The sequence below is a fragment of the Equus caballus genome, chromosome 25 (genome assembly GCF_041296265.1).
Source record: "Equus caballus isolate H_3958 breed thoroughbred chromosome 25, TB-T2T, whole genome shotgun sequence".
Lineage (NCBI taxonomy): Eukaryota > Metazoa > Chordata > Mammalia > Perissodactyla > Equidae > Equus > Equus caballus.
In genome coordinates, this window is record NC_091708.1 from 41,538,686 (window position 1) to 41,556,857 (window position 18,172).

The 18,172-nt window shown below is 54.6% G+C and overlaps 2 long non-coding RNA genes across 2 annotated transcripts; one reads left to right on the forward strand and one right to left on the reverse strand.

Moving 5' to 3' along the window:
• Window positions 1-4,598: 4,598 nt before the first annotated feature.
• On the reverse strand, window positions 4,599-11,603 carry LOC138920728 (uncharacterized). The gene is made up of 3 exons (XR_011432429.1): window positions 7,077-11,603; window positions 5,339-5,497; window positions 4,599-4,964 (listed from the first exon to the last, which is right to left on the reverse strand). It is a non-coding gene; the product is annotated as an uncharacterized lncRNA (long non-coding RNA).
• A 2,422-nt stretch (window positions 11,604-14,025) lies between these two features.
• On the forward strand, window positions 14,026-16,065 carry LOC138920738 (uncharacterized). The gene is made up of 3 exons (XR_011432452.1): window positions 14,026-14,218; window positions 14,766-14,957; window positions 15,503-16,065. It is a non-coding gene; the product is annotated as an uncharacterized lncRNA (long non-coding RNA).
• The last annotated feature ends 2,107 nt before the right edge of the window (window positions 16,066-18,172 follow it).

An 18,172-nucleotide genomic window follows, 5' to 3' on the forward strand; every position in this document is an offset into this window, starting at 1 on the left:
TTGTGCAGCCCCTGCCTTGTGGGAGGAAGGAAGCAGGTAACGCCAGGTCGCCTGTAATTGGATGTCCTGGGCCTGCTCCCCACTCCTTTTCTCTGGCCCTGGGAAGCATGGGAGAGGGGCAACAAACGATCAGGGAGGGCAGCTCTCCAAAGGAAAAGGAGCTTCAAGAAGATCTATGCCCTAAGCCACCACTGGGCAGACTGGAGAGAATGAGGACCAGAAAGAAGAAAATTCAGAAAGGCCGATGTTCTCCAGGCAGCCTCTCCCTGGGTGTGTGGCGTGGTGTCCCCCAGCCGGGTCTCTGTCACCCCTACTTAGCCCTGGTTAGCACGAGAGTGACAACGAAGATGTGCGTGGAGTGCCTCCTTGGGGAGGATCTCTAAAGTCCACAAGACCCTCTGTGGCAGGGGCTGGCAGCCCTGTTTGCAAAGGCCCAGAGAGGTTAAACTACCTGCCTGAAGCCACCCAGCTGGTGAGAGGCAGAGCCAGGATTTGAACCCGGGAACATCCAAGGCCCTGAAGGCCATGCCCCCACTGGGCTGGGCCTGCCTACCTGCCAGCAGCGGGGCGCGTGTGAAAGCCCCACGTCAGCTCCCTCCCCGGTCGTGGGCGCCCCGATGGAAGGATTGGGAGGGACACCCAGTCATCCCCCTGCAGCCCACGGAGACCAACTTACCATTTTTATCTACTTGCTATTTTTCCTTTGAGGGACTCTGCTCTCTGTCTGTTAAAAAGTGAGTAATACTACTAAACGTACACTTAAAAATGGTTAGGCTGGGGGGCTGGCCCCGTGGCCGAGTGGTTAAGTTCACGCACTCCGCTGCAGGTGGCCCAGTGTTTCGTTGGTTCGAATCCTGGGCGCGGACATGGCACTGCTCATCAAACCACGCTGAGGCAGCGTCCCGCATGCCACAACTAGAAGGACCCACAACGAAGAATATACAACTATGTACTAGGGGGCTTTGGGGAGAAAAAGGAAAAAATAAAATCTTTAAAAAAATGGTTAGGATGGTGTTATGTGTATTTTACCAGAATATTTTTAAAAATTTAATGCTCAAACATAAGAGACAAAGAGTGAGTTTGGCGAGTATTAAACAAGCATTGAAGACGAATTGAGAACAATCTGAGTGTCCCTGAAGTGACAGGAAGGGATGGAAGAGATTTGAAAGGACAACACATTCATCACCACGGGGTCCAATGTGAACTGCATGCAAAGTCCTAATTTGTCTGTGGGCCACCAGGGCTGCCTGTTGCTTTTGGGAAACACCAATCATTGTACAAACGGGGAGACTGAGGCCCGGAGAGAAGAGGGGCAACCCCTGGATGCAGGGCTATCATGGCAAAGCTCGGGCTGGAACCTGGGCCGGAGGCCTCTGGGTGCACGTCACCCTAGGGGGCTGTGCAAGGTCCAGTGGGACAGTCAGTGCCTCCAAGAAGGCAGAGGGGCAGATGCCCCCTGCTCTACATGGCTTCTGTGCCCTTGGCCCATCCGCGTTGGGCACCGGGGACCTGGCAGGAGTAGGGGTGCAGCTGGCAAAGCCCCAACGCCCAGAGCTGAGGCTTCCAAGAGGAGGGAAATGACGATAATAGCGCCGTCCTCACTGCTCCACCCCAGGTGTAGCTAAACCTTAGCACTCACAGAGGGAAGGACGGGGAAACTGAGGCTCAGAGAGGCAAAGTCACTTGCCCACCTCCACACAGCAAGTCAGGGGCAGACATGGGACTCGAACCCAGGTCTGTCAGACTCCAGGAGCCGGGAGGTGGATGCCTGGGAAGGTGGTAGGGGCTGGGAGTGGCGCTGGGAGGGAAGCTCAAGCTTTGTCATCTCATCACACTCCACCACAGTGGCCTCTCCTCCGGCCCCATGCAAGCTGTCCTCCACAATGACAACGTGGAGAGCTTTCTGGAACACAAATTGCGTCATGTCATCCCCTCCCCACCCTGAGCTGAAACCCTCCTGAAGGCATGAGGCTGGTCCCCGGCCGCCTCTGGGGCTTTGCCTCCGCCTGTTCAGGTCCCCTTGGATTTCGATTCCCCAGCCAGGCTGACCCATTTGCAGTTCCTCGAAAGCTCTGCCACCAGAAAGCAAGGCCACCTGGGCCAGGTCGGAGCCCAGTGCTCCCCACTGTCAGGTGGGGCCATTCAGAGTCTGCTGAGCAAAGACAGGGTGTAAACTGTAAAGTACTGTGCCTTCATGATATGATGACAAAGGAGAGCAGACAAACCCGGGGATGCTGGGCATCTGGCCACTTGATCACGGCCTCTCACTCCCCCAACATCCCCTTCCTCACCTCCCCCTTGCCCCTGTCCCCACTGTCCCCAGGGGAGGCTGGTCGACCCCCAGATTTACTAGGGCATGTTAAGAACATGGTTTGAAGCCCTCTCTGAGGTCACGAGGTCATGGCAGTTTCCCATCGATCTGTTTGTCCCTCCCTTGGCTGGAGCCCTTTGCCCCGCCAGCCCCCAGAGCCGTATCAAACTTCAGCAGACTCCCCCCTGCCTCGCTGCTCTCGAGCCAGGCCCCGAGGAGCCAAAACTCAGGGCAGAGCTTTAAAACAGCGCCCCTGGGGGTTTACCAGCTGGCTGCCCAACCCCTGACCTCAGGAGGAGAGGGCCTCAGCTCCCTGGTTTAGTTGGATCGATGGTACTGTGAGAAACAGCCCCACGTGAGTGAGTGAGGACAGTGAGAAAGGACCCCTCCCCAGAACCTCACCATGACAGCCGCTGAGCCGTGTGCACACGTAGGCTCGGGACACCTCTGGGCTTGTCCTCCGTCCACCAAAATGTCTCAGACACAGGCCTGCAAGAGCCGGGATCACTGACTCCAGCTGCCTAGGTTTCAGATGGGGAAACTGAGGCTCGGGGGGAACTCCTCAAGGTCACAGAGCAAGTTCAAGGAAGTCTCCGGTTCCCTCAGCTCTTCCGCCTTCTGTGGGCAAAGGCGGCAGTTGTGGTATTTGGGGCACCACTGGCACCTCAAAAGGCCAAGCCTCTCTCTCCTAGAGCCTTCGAGCCGGATGACAGGGGACCCAGCCCATGCCAGGCCGGAGCCCCCAACTTTGACCCCATGCGTGGCAGAGACCAGGCCTTCAGGACGGCCTTCTGGCTCAGCTGCGACATCCCACGGAAGGCAGAGGCCGGAGGCACGAGTCCCTCACGCTCAGACCCCTCGCTCCCCAGAAAGCACAGCAGCCTTTATTTGGGGAGCAGGGTTACCGAGAGCCAGGGGCCCTGAGTCCAAATCTTCCTGGGTCCTCACACGACGTGCCTTACCCCCCACTGTCCAGCCTGCGCGAGCAGGAAGAGCACAAGGTTCTGCCTTCTCCCTGCTCGGAGCGGGGGCCACGGAGCAGCAGGCCCACCTGGGAACTTGCTAGAAAGGTGAACAGGAGCCCGTTTCCCCAGACCCACCCATCAGATTCTGCGTTTTAACGAGGTCCCCAGCCAATTCACATGCGAGTTAAGGTGTGAGAAGTGCTGGAACCCAAGACCCCCGGAGTTAAATGAGGAGAAGGCTGTGTGTGCACGCATGCACACTTTAAGATCTGTACCCGAAGAGAAGAGCCTAGAGATGGACAAAGAAGGGAGGGAGGCAGGGGAGCGAGGGAGGGAGGGCACTCTGCCTGCTCCAAAAAGTATTTGAAGTAACTTCGGAACAGCACATGGCAACTTTTTTACTAATTTATTTTTTTAACTCTTTTTTTTTTTTGGTGAGGAAGATTGTCCCTGAGCTAACACTTGTGGCAATCTTCCTCTATTTTTTTTTTTAAGATTGGCACCTGAGCTAACATCTGTTGCCAATCTTTTTCTTCTTCTTCTTCTCCCCAAATCCCCCCAGTACATAGTTGTATATTTTAGTCGTGGCTCCTTCTAGTTGTGGCACGTGGGACACCTCCTCAGCGTGGCCTGATGAGCAGTGCCATGTCTGCGCCCAGTATCCGAACCGGCGAAACCCTGGGCTGCCAAAGCAGAGTGCACGAACCCAACCACTATGCCACTGGGCTGGCCCCAACAGCACATGGCAACTCTTTTAAAGAAAAAGAAAAGAATCCCACACGAAAGAAGCAGAGGGAAGCCGGGGGCTGGGACAGGGGTGGCCCCAGACAGGTGGTGGGTGGGGCAGGACCCTAGTCCCGCAGGATCTTGGGTCACTGGAGGATTCTGGACAGGGAGTAGCACGCTCCGATTCATATTTTGGAAGGACAGTCACTTGAAAAGTGCCTTTCAAAAGCTGCTGCCTTTGCTCTAAATGCTGCCCAAGTCGGTGAGATTTTATACAAGTGATGGCGAATAATGGGGAAGGAGAGAGGGGATGTCTGACCCTTGGAAGGAGGCCGAGGTGGGCCCAGTGCCTGGATGGATAAGAGAAGGTGGGGGGTGGGGAGGGAGGGAGGCTGGGATGGAAAACCAGGGCTGGGTGTCCATCGTGCTTTCCACTGGAGTTTTTTAAAATCTAGGTATAAGTTACAGACAGTAAGCAGCACAAATCTTAAGTATACTGCTTGAGGAATTTCTATTACTTAATGCACCCGCATAACCACTCCCCAATCCAGATATAGAACATTTCCAGCACCCCAGGAACCCCCTTACCCCCCTGCCAGTCACTCCCCCTCCAGTGGTGCATCAGTCACCCACCGCTGCCTGACAAATGGCCACAAACATGGCAGCTTGGACAACACCCATTCCGATCTCCCAGTTTCCATGAGTCTGGGGTCTGGACACAGCCTAGGGGGTCCTCTGCTCAGGGTCTCCTGAGGCTGCAGTCAAGGCGTCAGTAGGGCTGCGTCCCTTTCTGGAGCTCGGGGCTGTCTTCCATGAGCTCCGGGTTGTTGGCAGAATTCACTTCCTTTCAGTCGTAGGACTGAGGTCCCTGTTTTCTTGCTAGCTGTCAGCCGGGGACTGATTTTGCCACTTGGCCTTCTCAGGGGCAGTTCACACTCCAGGAGCTTGCTTCTTCAAGCCAGCTGGAAAGAGTCTCTTTTTAAGGCTTTCACTTGATTAAGTCTGGCCCACCCTTTGGATGAACTCAAAATCAAACTGATTTGGGACCTTAACTACATCTGCCAAACTCTTGCCCCTTTGTCCTATTCTGTTGGCTAAAAGCAAATCACTGGGCCCACCCACAGTCAAGGGGAGGGGATTATACAGGGTGTAAATACCAGTGGGTAGGAATTATGGGGGGGTCACCCTCAGGTCTGCCTACCTCAAATGGTAATGACTATTCTGCCCTCTGTCACCATCTATTAGAATTTCCCATGAACGGAGGTCACATAGTGCCTGATGGCATCAGGGTCCTGTCACTTCACATGGTGTCCATGAGATTTATTCATATCATTACCTGCATCAGTAACTTGTTTCTTTTCACTGCTGTGTAGTATTTCACCACACAAATGCACCACGGTTTATTCATCCATTCTCTGTTGATGGATATTTGAGTTGTTTCTCACTTCTGGCTATTAAAACAGAGCTGCTAGCAGATGGGATTCTGGATTGGGTTCTAGAACAGTAAAAGGACATTAATGGAAAACCTGGTGAAATCAGATTAAAGTCTGTAGTTTAATTAATAGTATTAAACTAATGTGACCTTCTTGGTGCTGACAAATGTGCCACGGTCACATGTCAGATGTAAACTAGGGGAAACCAGGTGAAGGGGATAGAGGAGCTCTCTATACCGCACTTGCAACTTTTACGTAGATCTAAAATTATTACAAAATAAAAATTGTATTTAAGAAGCAAATAAACAAAGCTGCTAGCAAATATCTGTTACTGGCCGTGGTGGCTCAGGGTCCACAACCAGCCCTCTCCCCAATAAACATCCAAAAACTGGACACAATATACAGGGCAGGTGTTTTCAGGCAGCACAAGACCATAATTCCTGAGAGGAAAGAAACCTGGGAGGTGAGCCCCACAGTCACCCAGCTCTCTCCTTGGGGCCAGTTTCCCAGCCACAGATCAGAGAGCTGGGGTCCAAGCTGAACACAGACATCCCCCTGAGCTGGGGAGACAGAGGTCAGAATTGGAGCTTCTGATGCAGCTGGAATCCGTGGGGCCAAAGAAGAGGGCACTGCCCGGGGTGGGTTTCTAAGCAAGTCATTGGTCCAGATCTAGGCTGCACGTGCTCACGAGAGGACCACTTGGGTCTTTCCAGAGAGCAGCTGCTATGGGGTGGGGAGTGGAACAGAGATACTGGAAGTCAAGCAGTGCTGGGGACTTTGGAGTTCTGGTCCAGCCAGAGAGGAGAGACCTCATTACCAACATGAGCATCCAACTTTGAAATCAGAAGAGTCTCCCCTTAGGAATAAGGACCATGCCCTAGAAGAAAGCCTACATACGCTAACAATGCCTAAAACCAAGCCCTGATAAGACCCACAGGGGAAGCAAAATTTGGAGCTCAAGTCCTGTCAGGTTAGAGGGGTTTGAAAAACATCTTGGACTCTCTACAGATCTGCTCTAGCAAGGCACAAATCCAAGCATGCCTAAGTCCAAGGGGATCAGCCAGCAACTAAGTGTCTGCTCCAGCAAGAACCAATAGTCTTTCTAAGAGGGTAACAGAATCCAGATTCTCTACAATGTACCATTGCAATGTCCAGCGTATAATCAAAATTTACTAGAAACACGGGAGTAAAACTCCTGTGCGCCTTCTTGTCCATTACTTCCGCAGGCACTCATGTGTTACGACTCGGGAGTGGAATTGCTGGGTCTCACTGTTGTTTTGCTAAAATCATTCCTTCAGCCGAGATGTTAAGAGGAAACCCTGCTCCCCACTCTTCAGACTGTATCAGCGTGGCTACATGGGGTTCAGTGCCCAACGCCTGCCTCAGCTTTGAGCTCCCTAGCCTGTGGGTTTTCACCAGGAGAAGGCCAGGCAGGGTCCCCGATGGCCTCCGTCTCCCTAACATCTCTTGCCGCTCTCTCAGGTGGGCTCCAGCTGGTGCCCTCCAACGAAGCCCAAACTTTGTTGTTGTTTTCGACTCTCTCCTGTGTTTTCAGAGTTGGGCCGGGGGAAAAAAAATAAAACCACTCCTCATTCATTTGGACAAACTACCCTCAGAAAAAGAAAACCTGTAACCTCTTACCTGCAAGCTCTGATTGTGCACGCCCCTCCTTAGCTCACCCACACTGGATGGTGGCAACTGGAGCCCATCACAGTCAGGCTCATCTCAGCAGCCAGGTGACAGGGACCAAAGGGAGAGAGTTCGGCTGGGGCACAGGGCACTCTCCACCCAGTGGGTCCTGGTGGGCTGGGTGCCAAGTGTTGGGTTAGCCCCGGGGGGAAACCAGAAGGGACAGAAAGAAATAAGATCCGGCCCTGATCCTAAAGGGAGGAACAACAGAGCAGGTGTTAATAAACAGGCGCTGAATGAATGCGGAGGCTGGAGAACCACCCTTTCACCAGCCCCATTGCTGGGATGGAGAAGGAGGGAAAGGAAGGTGGTGAAAGGTCCGGGTCCGGGGTAGCCTCAGCCATTCTGTGAACTTCCACTCCACTAGGCTCAGCAGATGCCGTGGCGAGCACACCGAGTTTGTTTGTCCGTGGGGCCTAGAGTCGGGGGCCGGGGAGCGGATCACAGACCTGGAAACAAACAGGTAGGGCTATCAAAAGTCAGATGACGATGACGGCTAGTAAGAAACATGAAGCAGGGGCTGGCCCCATGGCCGAGCAGTTAAGTTCTCGCGCTCCGCTGCAGGCGGCCCAGGGTTTCGTTGGTTTGAATCTTGGGCGCAGACATGGCACCTCTCATCAAGCCACGCTGAGGCAGCGTCCCACATGCCACAACTAGAAGGACCCACAACAAAGAATACACAACTATGTACCGGGGGGCTTTGGGGAGAAGAAGGGGAAAAAAAATAAAATCTTAAAAAAAAAAAAGAAACATGAAGCAGAGCAAAGAGGTAGAAAGTGATGAGAAGGGACTGGGTTTTTTTACTTCTTTCATTGGGCCTTTCTTTCTTATCATTACCTCCGTGGCAGTGAATGCTGAAATTGCCCGCCCCTCCTACAGCCACTGCGTTACTTAACGATTGAAAACAGCATCGAACCCATCTACCTGCTTCATTGTTAGAGTCCTGAAGAATGACAACACCTGCCCGTGGGTTAGAAGCTGAATCGCGTGCCTCCTATGAGTTCTACCCATAGTGGCACCATCTGTTGTATTTGCATACATGGTTTATTATTTTTATTTTTTGTTTTCTTTAAGTGTGTCTTATTTTATTTATTTATTTATTTATAGTGAGGAAGATTGGCCATGAGCTAACGTCTGTGCCAATCTTCCTCTATTTTTTTTTTTGCATATCAGATGCCACCACAGCATGGCTTGATGAGTGGTGCATAGGTCCATACCCGGGATCCAAACCTGCGAACACCGAGCTGTGAAGTGGAGGGCATGAACTTAACCGCTATGCCACCGGACTGGCCCCAAATTTTTTAATTTCTATTTGTGATAAATATATATAATATAAAATTTACCATCTTGGTATTTTTAAGCATACAGTTCAATGGCTTGAAGTACATTCACATTGTTGTGCAACCATCACCACTGTCTGTCTCCAGAACTCTTTTCAACTTGCTAAACTGAAACTCTGTGCCCATTAAACACTTGCTCCCTTTCTGCCCTCTCACCTCAGGCTGGGAAGGGGTTATTTTAAACAGGGCAATGAGGGAAGCCTTTCTGAAGTGGTCACACTTGGGGAGGGACCTGAGATAGCCCTTTCAGATATGGAGGGGGAGGGGTGACCAAAGCAGCAGGTGCAAAGGCCCTGAGGCCAGAGTGGAGTCATGGGTTCAAGGAGGCCAGTGTGGCTGGAGGGAGGTGGGTGGGTAGAGGAGACAGAAGAGGCAGGAGGACAGGTAGGGAAGAGAGATGGGGGGGCAGAGTCTTGTGGGCCGAGAAGAAGATTTTGGTTTCTGCTCTGAGTGAGATGAAAGGCACCGGAGACTTTTGGGCTGAGGTGTGTCATGGTCGCCCGTCCCCTGGCATGGTCTCTGATGGCTGCTGAGCAAAGATCGTGAGGAGAGGTTCAGTCTGGAGACCATTAGGAGACTACCGCCCAGGGCCAGAAGATCCACAATGGGGGCATGGGCCAGGGCAGTGGGTGGAGGCGGTGGCCAGTGTCCAGTCAGGATCGATTCAGAAGGTGGATCCACAGGGTTAGATGATGGACGGGAAGGGGGCGGGAGGAAGGGAGGAGCCAAGAGGGATCAGGATTCTGGGCCTGTTGAATTCTGTACTTCTTGGCCTTTTCTTACAGCAGGTCCATGTTACTATTATAAAGAGAAAGAACAAAAGATATGCGTTACTCAAGAGGGGGAAAGCATTCTCTTTCTTTGAAGGCGATCCTGAGTAGAGCGAACGGCGGGAGGCCCCATCCCGCGCCTGGCGCCCCTCCCAGAGCATTTACCCACCTTCGAGAACCTTCCTTACACAGGGCGATGGGACCCTGCCTGCGACACGTGGTTCGTCCCTTATTCTTCTTGCTCATTCTCCCCCGGGCAGAGGCCCTCCCTGTCCTCCAGCCCTGACCAGGGACCAGGGTGGGAGTGAGGACTAGGGGCAGCAAGGAAGCTTTGGTGAGTTGAATGGAATTCTTGCTTTTGGTAAAAAGAGCATCTTTCTCCTCCGTCAGCTGGATTCTCAGCCCAGACTGGGTCCCCTCCCCGGCCGGTTCCTCCTGGGCAAGGGCTGTCCCCCTTCATCCCTGCCTCTGTCGTCACCAGTGTTCACCATGACAACTTGGAGAACCAGCCCCCACCCTGGTCTCACCCCTGTGCGCAGCCTCCTGTGGGCTCTCTGGCTCTCGCTGGGTCCCCTCCCGCCTCTCGGGGCTCCATCCCTTCTCAGAACCTTCTCGCTACTCTTCTGCTGCCCAGACATCTCCTGTCCTTCCCCCTCTGGCTCCCTGAGGCTCTCAGTGTCCGCATACCTCTCATCCCTGCCCTGCCCCTCAGCAACCCCACCCACAGGGCCTCCTCCCCCAGGCAGTCCTCTGGACTCTCCGCTAAGGTGCCCTGCGGGCTCTTTGCACAGCTTCTCCACAGAGCAGGGGTCATGACTGTAGTTAATGATCATCGCTGGGATTTTTAATTACTGACTGTCCCCTGAGAACCGTGAGCTGATTGTTCACCTCAGTATTCCCAGCCCCTAGCAGAATGTCCAGCCCATAACTGGGGCTCAAAAAATAATTAAATGATATGTAAAGCATATAGAGATGAGTACATCTGGAAAAGTGCCACACAGGAGCTAGCATGCAAAATGGGCTTTGAAAATGAACAAATATCAATAAACAAAGATGAAAAGACAGAGGTTTCCAAGGAGAGGACTCCCCATGAACACAGGAATGGTGGTAGGAAAGTGTATGTCAACTTCAGGGACTCAAATCTGCATGCATAGCTCAATAAAATATCTGTAACCTTTCTCCAAAAAAAAACTTATTAAACAAATGACTGTCCAGCTGGCTGGCTGGATAATTGGGTGGGTGTATGGCTGGATGGATGGATGGATAGGTGGGTGGGTGGGTGGGTGGATGGATGGATGGATAGGCGGGTGGGCAGGTGGACGGATGGATGGATGGATGGATGGATGAGTGAATGCATGAATGGATAGATGGGAGGGTGGGTGGGCGGATGGATGAATGGATGGATAGACAGGTGGGTGGGTGGATGGATGGATGGATGAATGAATGGATGGATGGATAGATATGTGGGTGAATGGATAGATGGATGGATGAATGGATAGATGGGAAGGTGGGTGGGCGGATGGATGGATGGATGGATGGGTAGACAATGGGTTAAACAAAATCTCCTCTTATTAAAAAAGCAGAAACTGAGGCCAAGAGAGAAAGGGGGCCTGATAAAGATGGAAGCATTGAATTGAGGCTAAGGAAAGCTGTTTTAACTCCACACCATGCCCACTGTCTACCGTTGTGTCACCATTGCCTGTCTGCTGTGCTCCTCCCTGCTCTCAGGACCCCCGCCCCCTCCCCAGCCTCTCCCCCTCATCACCCCCTCCACAGGTAGCTCCTTCCTTGCTAACTACTTTTTACCAAACCCGGAGCAGAAGTCCTGGGCAAGAGGGTGGCCAGGAGACAGGGCCTTTGTCCGAGCTCAGCCCAGGTGGGGCCTCCCGCCCCCACTCCCTCTGCTGTCTCTCTCAGTGACTTTTGTCCTTGGACTGTCTGCGTGATCAGAAGAGGTTTCATTCTCGGGCGCCGGTCGGCCATTAGGAAGAGGCAGACGCATTACCCTCTCAGCGCACAATGCTTGGCTGATTCAGTGATTCTGTTTCACCTGAAGGCTTCTCTGCAGCCGAGCCTCCCCTTCAGAGCGGGGCGGGCCCCATCTGTCGGGCAGTTTGCCCCAGCGTCTCCGGCCATTATGCCTCCGCTCAGAGGACTGGATGGTGCGTGTGCGAGCGAGCGAGCGCCTGCGTCTGCTGAACTCTCTCCCCCTTGTCTCTTTATCATTCTTCTAGGGCTGAACAGAACTTGCTTTAAAGAATGATGTCAGATGTGTGCAAAACAGACCAATAAAACCTAATGCACTCGCTCCCTTTGTCTGCCTGACTCTCCTACGAACATTTCCCACTCAGAGAGCCACTTAAAACACATCAGCAGTAACTCCACAAAACAGCCACTTGTTGGCTAATTGTGCTAAGCAGCTGCCGGCAGGGCTGGGGGAGGGGAGGGAGGGGCTCTCTGGGAGGAGCCCCTCTGCTCCCAGCCAGAGCCCAGCTCCCGAGAAGGGTCCCTCCCCTGCCTCTGCTCCCGGAGGCTCCTGCCAGGAGCGCTCGCGGTGCTGGGGGCGGAGAAGAAAGCAGGCCTAGGGCCAGGAGGGCAGGATTCTCTGCCAGCTCCCCGCCAACTTGCCGTGGGACACCGGCGGGCCACTGCCTGTCTCTAGGCGTTAGTTTCCCGGTACATCCCTTGAGCGGTTTGGACTGTGACTTCTAAGGTCTCATTCAGTTCCCAAAGGCTGCTTGCTGTAGCGCTCCAGGAGCCTTGGACAGACTCGGGTTCAAATTCTGGCTCTGCTGCAGACTGGCTGTGTGACGTGCGGCCTCAGCCTCTCTGAACAGTACTCTCCTCAGGAGGGAACAAGATAGTCACCGTGCCTGCCCTCATCAGGCACTGTGAGAATTCCATGGGGGGTACCTGTGTGGGTCTTGGAGCCGGTGAGCCCAGGCCCTCCCCCACCCTCAGGTGTTCCCAGTCTGAAGCGTGAGGGCTACTCAAGCCCATAGCAGAGCCCCCGGACCCAGTCTCAGGAATCAGAGCAGGTTAAGCAGAGACCTGAAGGATAAGAATCAAGCCAGCATAGGGTATGGGCAGAGGTGGATGGGATCACAGTTGATACTAATGGTATATGCAAAGGACCTGAGGCAGGGCTGAATAGAAGGACCAGAAAGGAACCTAGAGGAAAGGCTGGAGAAGTGCAGGAGCCCAGCCAGAAGGACACTTGCAGGCCAGGGTAACGAGCTTGGCTTTGTCCTGAGGGCAATAGGGAGTCATGGAAGGGATGAGAGCAACAAGAGGGTCTCACTAGATTTCTCTTTTTCAAAGACCCCTCCCGGCTTCCACGTGAAGAAGGAGTTGAGGGGCAGGGGTCAAGAGCAGAAGCAGGAAGCTCTCCCTCTGCTGCTCCCACCACCCAAGCAGGCACCGGCTGGGGGGCTGAAGTAAAAGATCCTCCCTCAGATGGAAAGAGGGAGGAGCTGGCGTTCTCTGCTCCGGGGACCCCTCGCTCGCTGGCCCCACTGGTGTGGCCGCTGCCCACCCTGGAGAGGCAGGGGTTAAGCCCTGCAGCCTTGCAGAAATCAGAGGATTACAGGTTTGCCAGTGGCCTGTCCCGTCGGTCACGCAGACACCGACGCACCCTGCTATCTCTGGGCTCAACTGTCATGCCAAGTACTGCATCAGGACTCCATTAGGAAGGCCAAGGCGGAGGCTCACAGCTGTCAGACCCGCAGTCCCAGGGTGGCAAGTCCTCACCCCTGGCGCCTGGGCTTGAGGACAGCTCTGTCCGCCAGCGGTGCTGTAACCTCCTCCTGCCCCTTGCCCAGAGGCGGGAGGGCCGTGGGCGCAGCTGGTACGCGTGGGTTCAGGGGTCTGAGCGGCTGGGGTGGAAGCCCACCTCCGCCGCTTCCTGCTCCTGGCCCTCGGATGCAATGCTGAAAGCCTCGGAGCCTTGACCCTCTCATCCGCGCGGTGACGGCAGGGACAACGCCCTCCCCAGAGGGGTACTCGGGGTCTCAGCAAGACACTAGGCTCCAAGGAAGCCCCCGGCAGACTGCAGCTGCCGTCACGATTCTCTGCTCCCTCCGTCCCACCTTTGCGCGCTGCAAGGTGCGGGTTATTTTTATGGCCTCATCTTCCGCCTCTGCCAGTTTCCCTTTCGGCTTTGTCTTGGGAAGCTCAAAGTCAAAGTGAACCGTTGGTCAAAATAACTCACTTGTCCCAGGTTCCTGATGTAATTACCGCCCCCTCCATCGGCTGCTTCTGATGCCTCCTCTATTTTTTCTTTGAAAACTTTAACTGTCCTTTGTGTGAGTGATTTAAGGGGGGGAAAAAAAAACCCTTGAAAATGAACATAACTTAATTGCTTTTTCTGATTTTCAATGTAACGTGCTCATTATGAAAAACATCCAGACATTACAGAAAGGCAGAGGGAGGAGAAAAACAGTGCAAGGCTTTTGAAGCACGCTCAAGTTGTTTGTGGCAGAGTTGGAAGAAGGAGGCCCCCTGTTTACAAAACTGGGGTGCTCCTGCCTGCCCCCCAGCCCTCACTCATCCACGTCCTGCCCCCCACCGCCACGCCCAGCTCAGGTTCTTGCTCCCCCAAAGGCTCCCTAGACCCTTGCAGCCCAGGGCACTCTCTCCTTCCACTGAGCTCAGCTCTTCATTTCAACAAACATTTATCGTGCATCTGTTTTGGGCCAAGATACAGGATCCAGACGCATGACTCACCCCTCCTGCCTGTGATTAACTAGTGTTGCATTATTTTATTGGCCCACATCTATGCTTCTCCTCCCCTGCCTGGACTGTCACCTCCTTGAGGGCAGATCCACAGCTTCCTTCTCTGCAGCCCCGTCCACAGCATCTGTTGTTTCTGATGGGACTTCGCGGGCACCTGCAGGAAGGGCGGCTGCTGTGGATGGTACGTGCTGGACGCCAGGCCAACCCTTTGCACATGTGATCTCATCGACTCTCACATCGACCGTGGAAGGTGGGTCTTGTTACTACTCCCGCTTTGCAGATGAGGAAACTGAGTTCAGACAGGTTAGGAAGCTTGCCCAAGGAAGCACAGCTGTTGAGCTGAGAGCCAGGATTTGAACCCTCGTCTCAGAGGCTGAGGCCTGAGCTCCAAGCTCCTACGCGGGGGGATTGCCTCTTTGTCCAACTCAGTGATCACACAGGGCAGGTGACGAACGCTCTCAGCAAGATAAGCCAGATAAGATAAGATAAGCCAGATAAGATAAGATAAGCAAGATACGGAAGGACCGTGCTGTCATCCATAGCAGGCCAGGAAGACTCCCTGGAGGAGGTGATGCTTGACTGAATTTTGAAGGATGCATAGGAGTTGGCCAGGTGGAAAATGGGCAGAAAGCATTGCGAGAGGAGGAAACGGTCTGTGGGATGGGCCAAAGTTGTGAGTCAGTCGGGCCCATGGGCCATCCTAAGTGGCACAGGGCGCAGGTGGGGCCAGGCTGGGAGGTGAGGTGAGTGGGCGGTCAGCTGGCCGCACTGTGACACAGCTTATGCACTCTGTGCAGGCATTTGGGCTTGAGCTTTAGGCCAGTGGTTCAGAACGACCTCCCTGGAACGCTGCAGCTTCCTCAGAGACTCCCCGGCAACCTGGAGAATGATAAACCAAAGGAGGTGGCCCCAGCCAGCCGGCGCCCAGCCACACCCTGGGCTCAGACAGGGGAGCTGCACTTCCATTGGCTGTATGGTAGATTTTCGGTGTAAGATTTCATTTGAAAGGCTCTCCAGCAAACGTGTCTGAAACTGCTTCTGCAGGCGGGAGGGGGGAAGTCTTCAGCCGGGAGTGACACGACAAGATTTTTAAGATTGTTTGTTCTTCAAAAACCCTGGCTGAGCCCCACCCCCCAGCCTCCCTGCCCCAGGCTCTCAAGAGGGTGCCCTCACCAGCTCCTGTCTTGGATGCTGTGTCCTTGGCCTGGGGACAGCATCCTTGGGTCCTCGTCCCAGCTCCACCTGTAACCTGCACAGTGCCCCCTCTCTGGGTTCCAGAATTCTGGCCCTTGGCCTTGGACCAGATCTGTGCTAATGGCCACAGGCCGGACATAAACTCACCCTACCCAGCTCTCTTAAGAGCGGATGCCCCCTCCTGATGGGGCGGTGGCGGGCTAAGGCAGAGCCGCCCAGATGGGAAAAAGACCCACGCCAACCCCAGCAGCCACCGCCAGCACCAGCGCCCTGCACTTCTCTGTGCCAAGCACCCCACACAGAGTGTCTCGTTGAATGTTTGCAACCACCCATTTTACAGGTGGACAAACTGAGGCTCAGCACTGAGGTCGGCTGCCAAAGACACACAGCAGCTAAACAGTGGAGCCAGGACATGGAGCCAGGACATGAACCCAGGGCCTGTGGCTCCGGAGCCTGCATTCCCAACCACCCTCCCGGACGGCGCTTCCCAGCTGAAGGCGAGGGCCACAGGCCTGCAGCAGCCGTGAACGCCCACCTGAGGCCCTCCTGGCTGTGGGGCTTCATGTGCACCATTGTGAGCGCCCACCCCCTCAGGCAGGCCGGGGCGTTTCCAAGGAAGAGGGAGGGTGGAGGCTGTGCTGGAGGAAGGGAAAGGAGCAGGTGTTAATGCTGGAGTGTGGACAGCTCGGAGCTGGGGTCTGGTCCTGCCTGGTTCCCACCTTCAGGCACTCCTGGCTCCACCGTGGGGGCCCTGGGACCCGGGGGCTGAGACCCACAGACTGGCCAAGTCCCCCGCTCTGGGTTCCTCCCCAGCTCTGAGGCAACCCAATGGATGTCTACTGGGGCCCCCTGCCCTTGATGGCGGGCAGTCACTTTCAATCCTGGGATGCGGTACTGGAGGCTGCCCAGGTCATCTGTGCCGGGGTGGGGGCGGTAGAAGTGAGGGGGTGCGGAGGTCTCCTGCTCTGCCTCTGGGGTCTGCCTCCCCTCACAGCGTCTCTAGCAGGAGCCCCGGTCCCGTCCCTGGCTCCCACCGCACAGTCACTCACACCGCATCTATGGGTTTTGCGGCCTTTCCAGGAGACGGTTTGGCCAGGGCGTTCCAGAGAGGCCTGTGCACCCCCACATCTCTGCCCCTCACCCCCACCCCCGGAAGACCTCCACATTCTTCTTCCTCTGTCCTACGGGGCACCTCCTGACGTCCCGGGCCCTGCCGGAGCTCCCTTAGCCCCAGCACAAGACGGAAGGCGCTGCGTGGTTTGACATGCTGCCTCCGGTCAGTCGGGCCCTGCAGTGTACTAGTTTGCAGTCAGGAGGTTGGACTAAGCCGAGAGTTACCCACATGGGCACCACGGCTGAGGCATCTGCTCCGCTCTCCAGGAGCCGCTCTGCCTCACAGCTCTGCGCTGTCTACAAAGGAGGTGGCTGCTGGCGCGCTTCCGGAATATTCTCTCTGCACAAGGAGTCCATTGATTTTCCCAGGTTTTTCACATTTTTCTTTTTAAAGGGAAAAAATCCTTTAAACACTTTTTCTAGTGGAATGTTCATTTTGAGTTGTGTTCCCCAGATATGGCAAGTTTACATAAAGTCGATAATTCTGTTAATAACCGCCCATTTTCATTTATCATGAAAAATAGCCACTGTGTTTATGCGACTACAGCTCACAGCACTGTGAGAAGAGGAGGCTAGGACAGCGACTTCGGCAGTTTTATTTTTCTTTTTTGGTGAGAAAGATTGGCCCTGAGCTAACATCTGTGCCAATCTACCTCTATTTTGTATGGGGGACCTTCCACAGCATGGCTTGATGAGCGGGGTGTACGTCCACACCCGGGATCCAAACCCACAAATCCCAGACTGCTGAAGCAGAGTGCACGAACTGAACCACTATGCCACTGGGCCTGCCCCTGCAATTTTTCATTGATTTGTTCATTCAGCAAGTACAAGTTGAGCTCCTGTTGTGTGCTGGGCCCTGGCCTGTGTGCTGGGGCTATAACTCTGAAAAAGGCAGATGAAGACCCTGGCCTCGGGAACTCACAGGCTGGTAGGGGAATTAGCTTCTGGATGGGGCAAGCCCCGCATAGGGAGGGCAGGAAGTGGGGCAGCTCACAGCCTTGGGGAGATGAGGAGAGCATCCCTGAGGAGGTTACACCTGGCTGAGCCCTGGAGGAGAAGGAATGTTAACCATATCAGGAGGAAGGGAAGGGCGTTCTGGGCAGAGGGAATAGCATGTGTGAAGGCTGGGAGGTAAGAGAACACTGGACCTTACACTGGGGATCAGAAGGATCAGCATGGCTGGAGGAAAGCACTCAGTCAGGGTGAAGGGGCTCAAGATAGACAGGAGAGAGATGAGGCAGAAGATGAAGGTCAGGATCAGGCCTTGCAGGACCCTTGGGCCGAGTTCAGGAGTGTGGAGGCCACTGAGGAGGATTATGCAAAGGAATGGCCCAATCTGATGAGCGCTGAGAAAAATCTCTCTTCGGGATCTGGCTTCAGAAGGGCCTGAGTTCCAGGCCCGGTTCTGCCACTAACTGAGTGACCTTGGGTGCATTGCTCAGGCTCTCAGAACCTCAGTTTCCCCGGCTGTAAGACGAGGACAATCATAGTTTCCACCCCCGAGAGATGGGGAAGAGTCAGCGGGGCACGGCCAGCCCAGAGCCCCACGAGGCTCGGCGGATGGTGGCTGCCAGGGGAGGCTTCTTGTCTGATTGGATCACCGCCACGTCTTCTCACCTGGAAAGTAACAGACGCTCAGGAAACACGTGTCGAGCGAAGGCGAAGTGGACGGTGGACAGGAGGAACAAGCAGGGGTCAGCCCGGGAGCCCTCTTGCCAGTGAAGGCGAGAGATGAGAAAAATCACTAAATCAATAGTCAAAATGCTACACGCAGGCACAGTTTAGTGACTGACATGCACCCTCTCTGCCTTACAGGTGAGGGCGCTGAGGCTCGCCGGGGGTCAATAGACTGCCCAAGGTCACCCGGAGAGAGAGCACGGAGGCTGGAATTTGCATC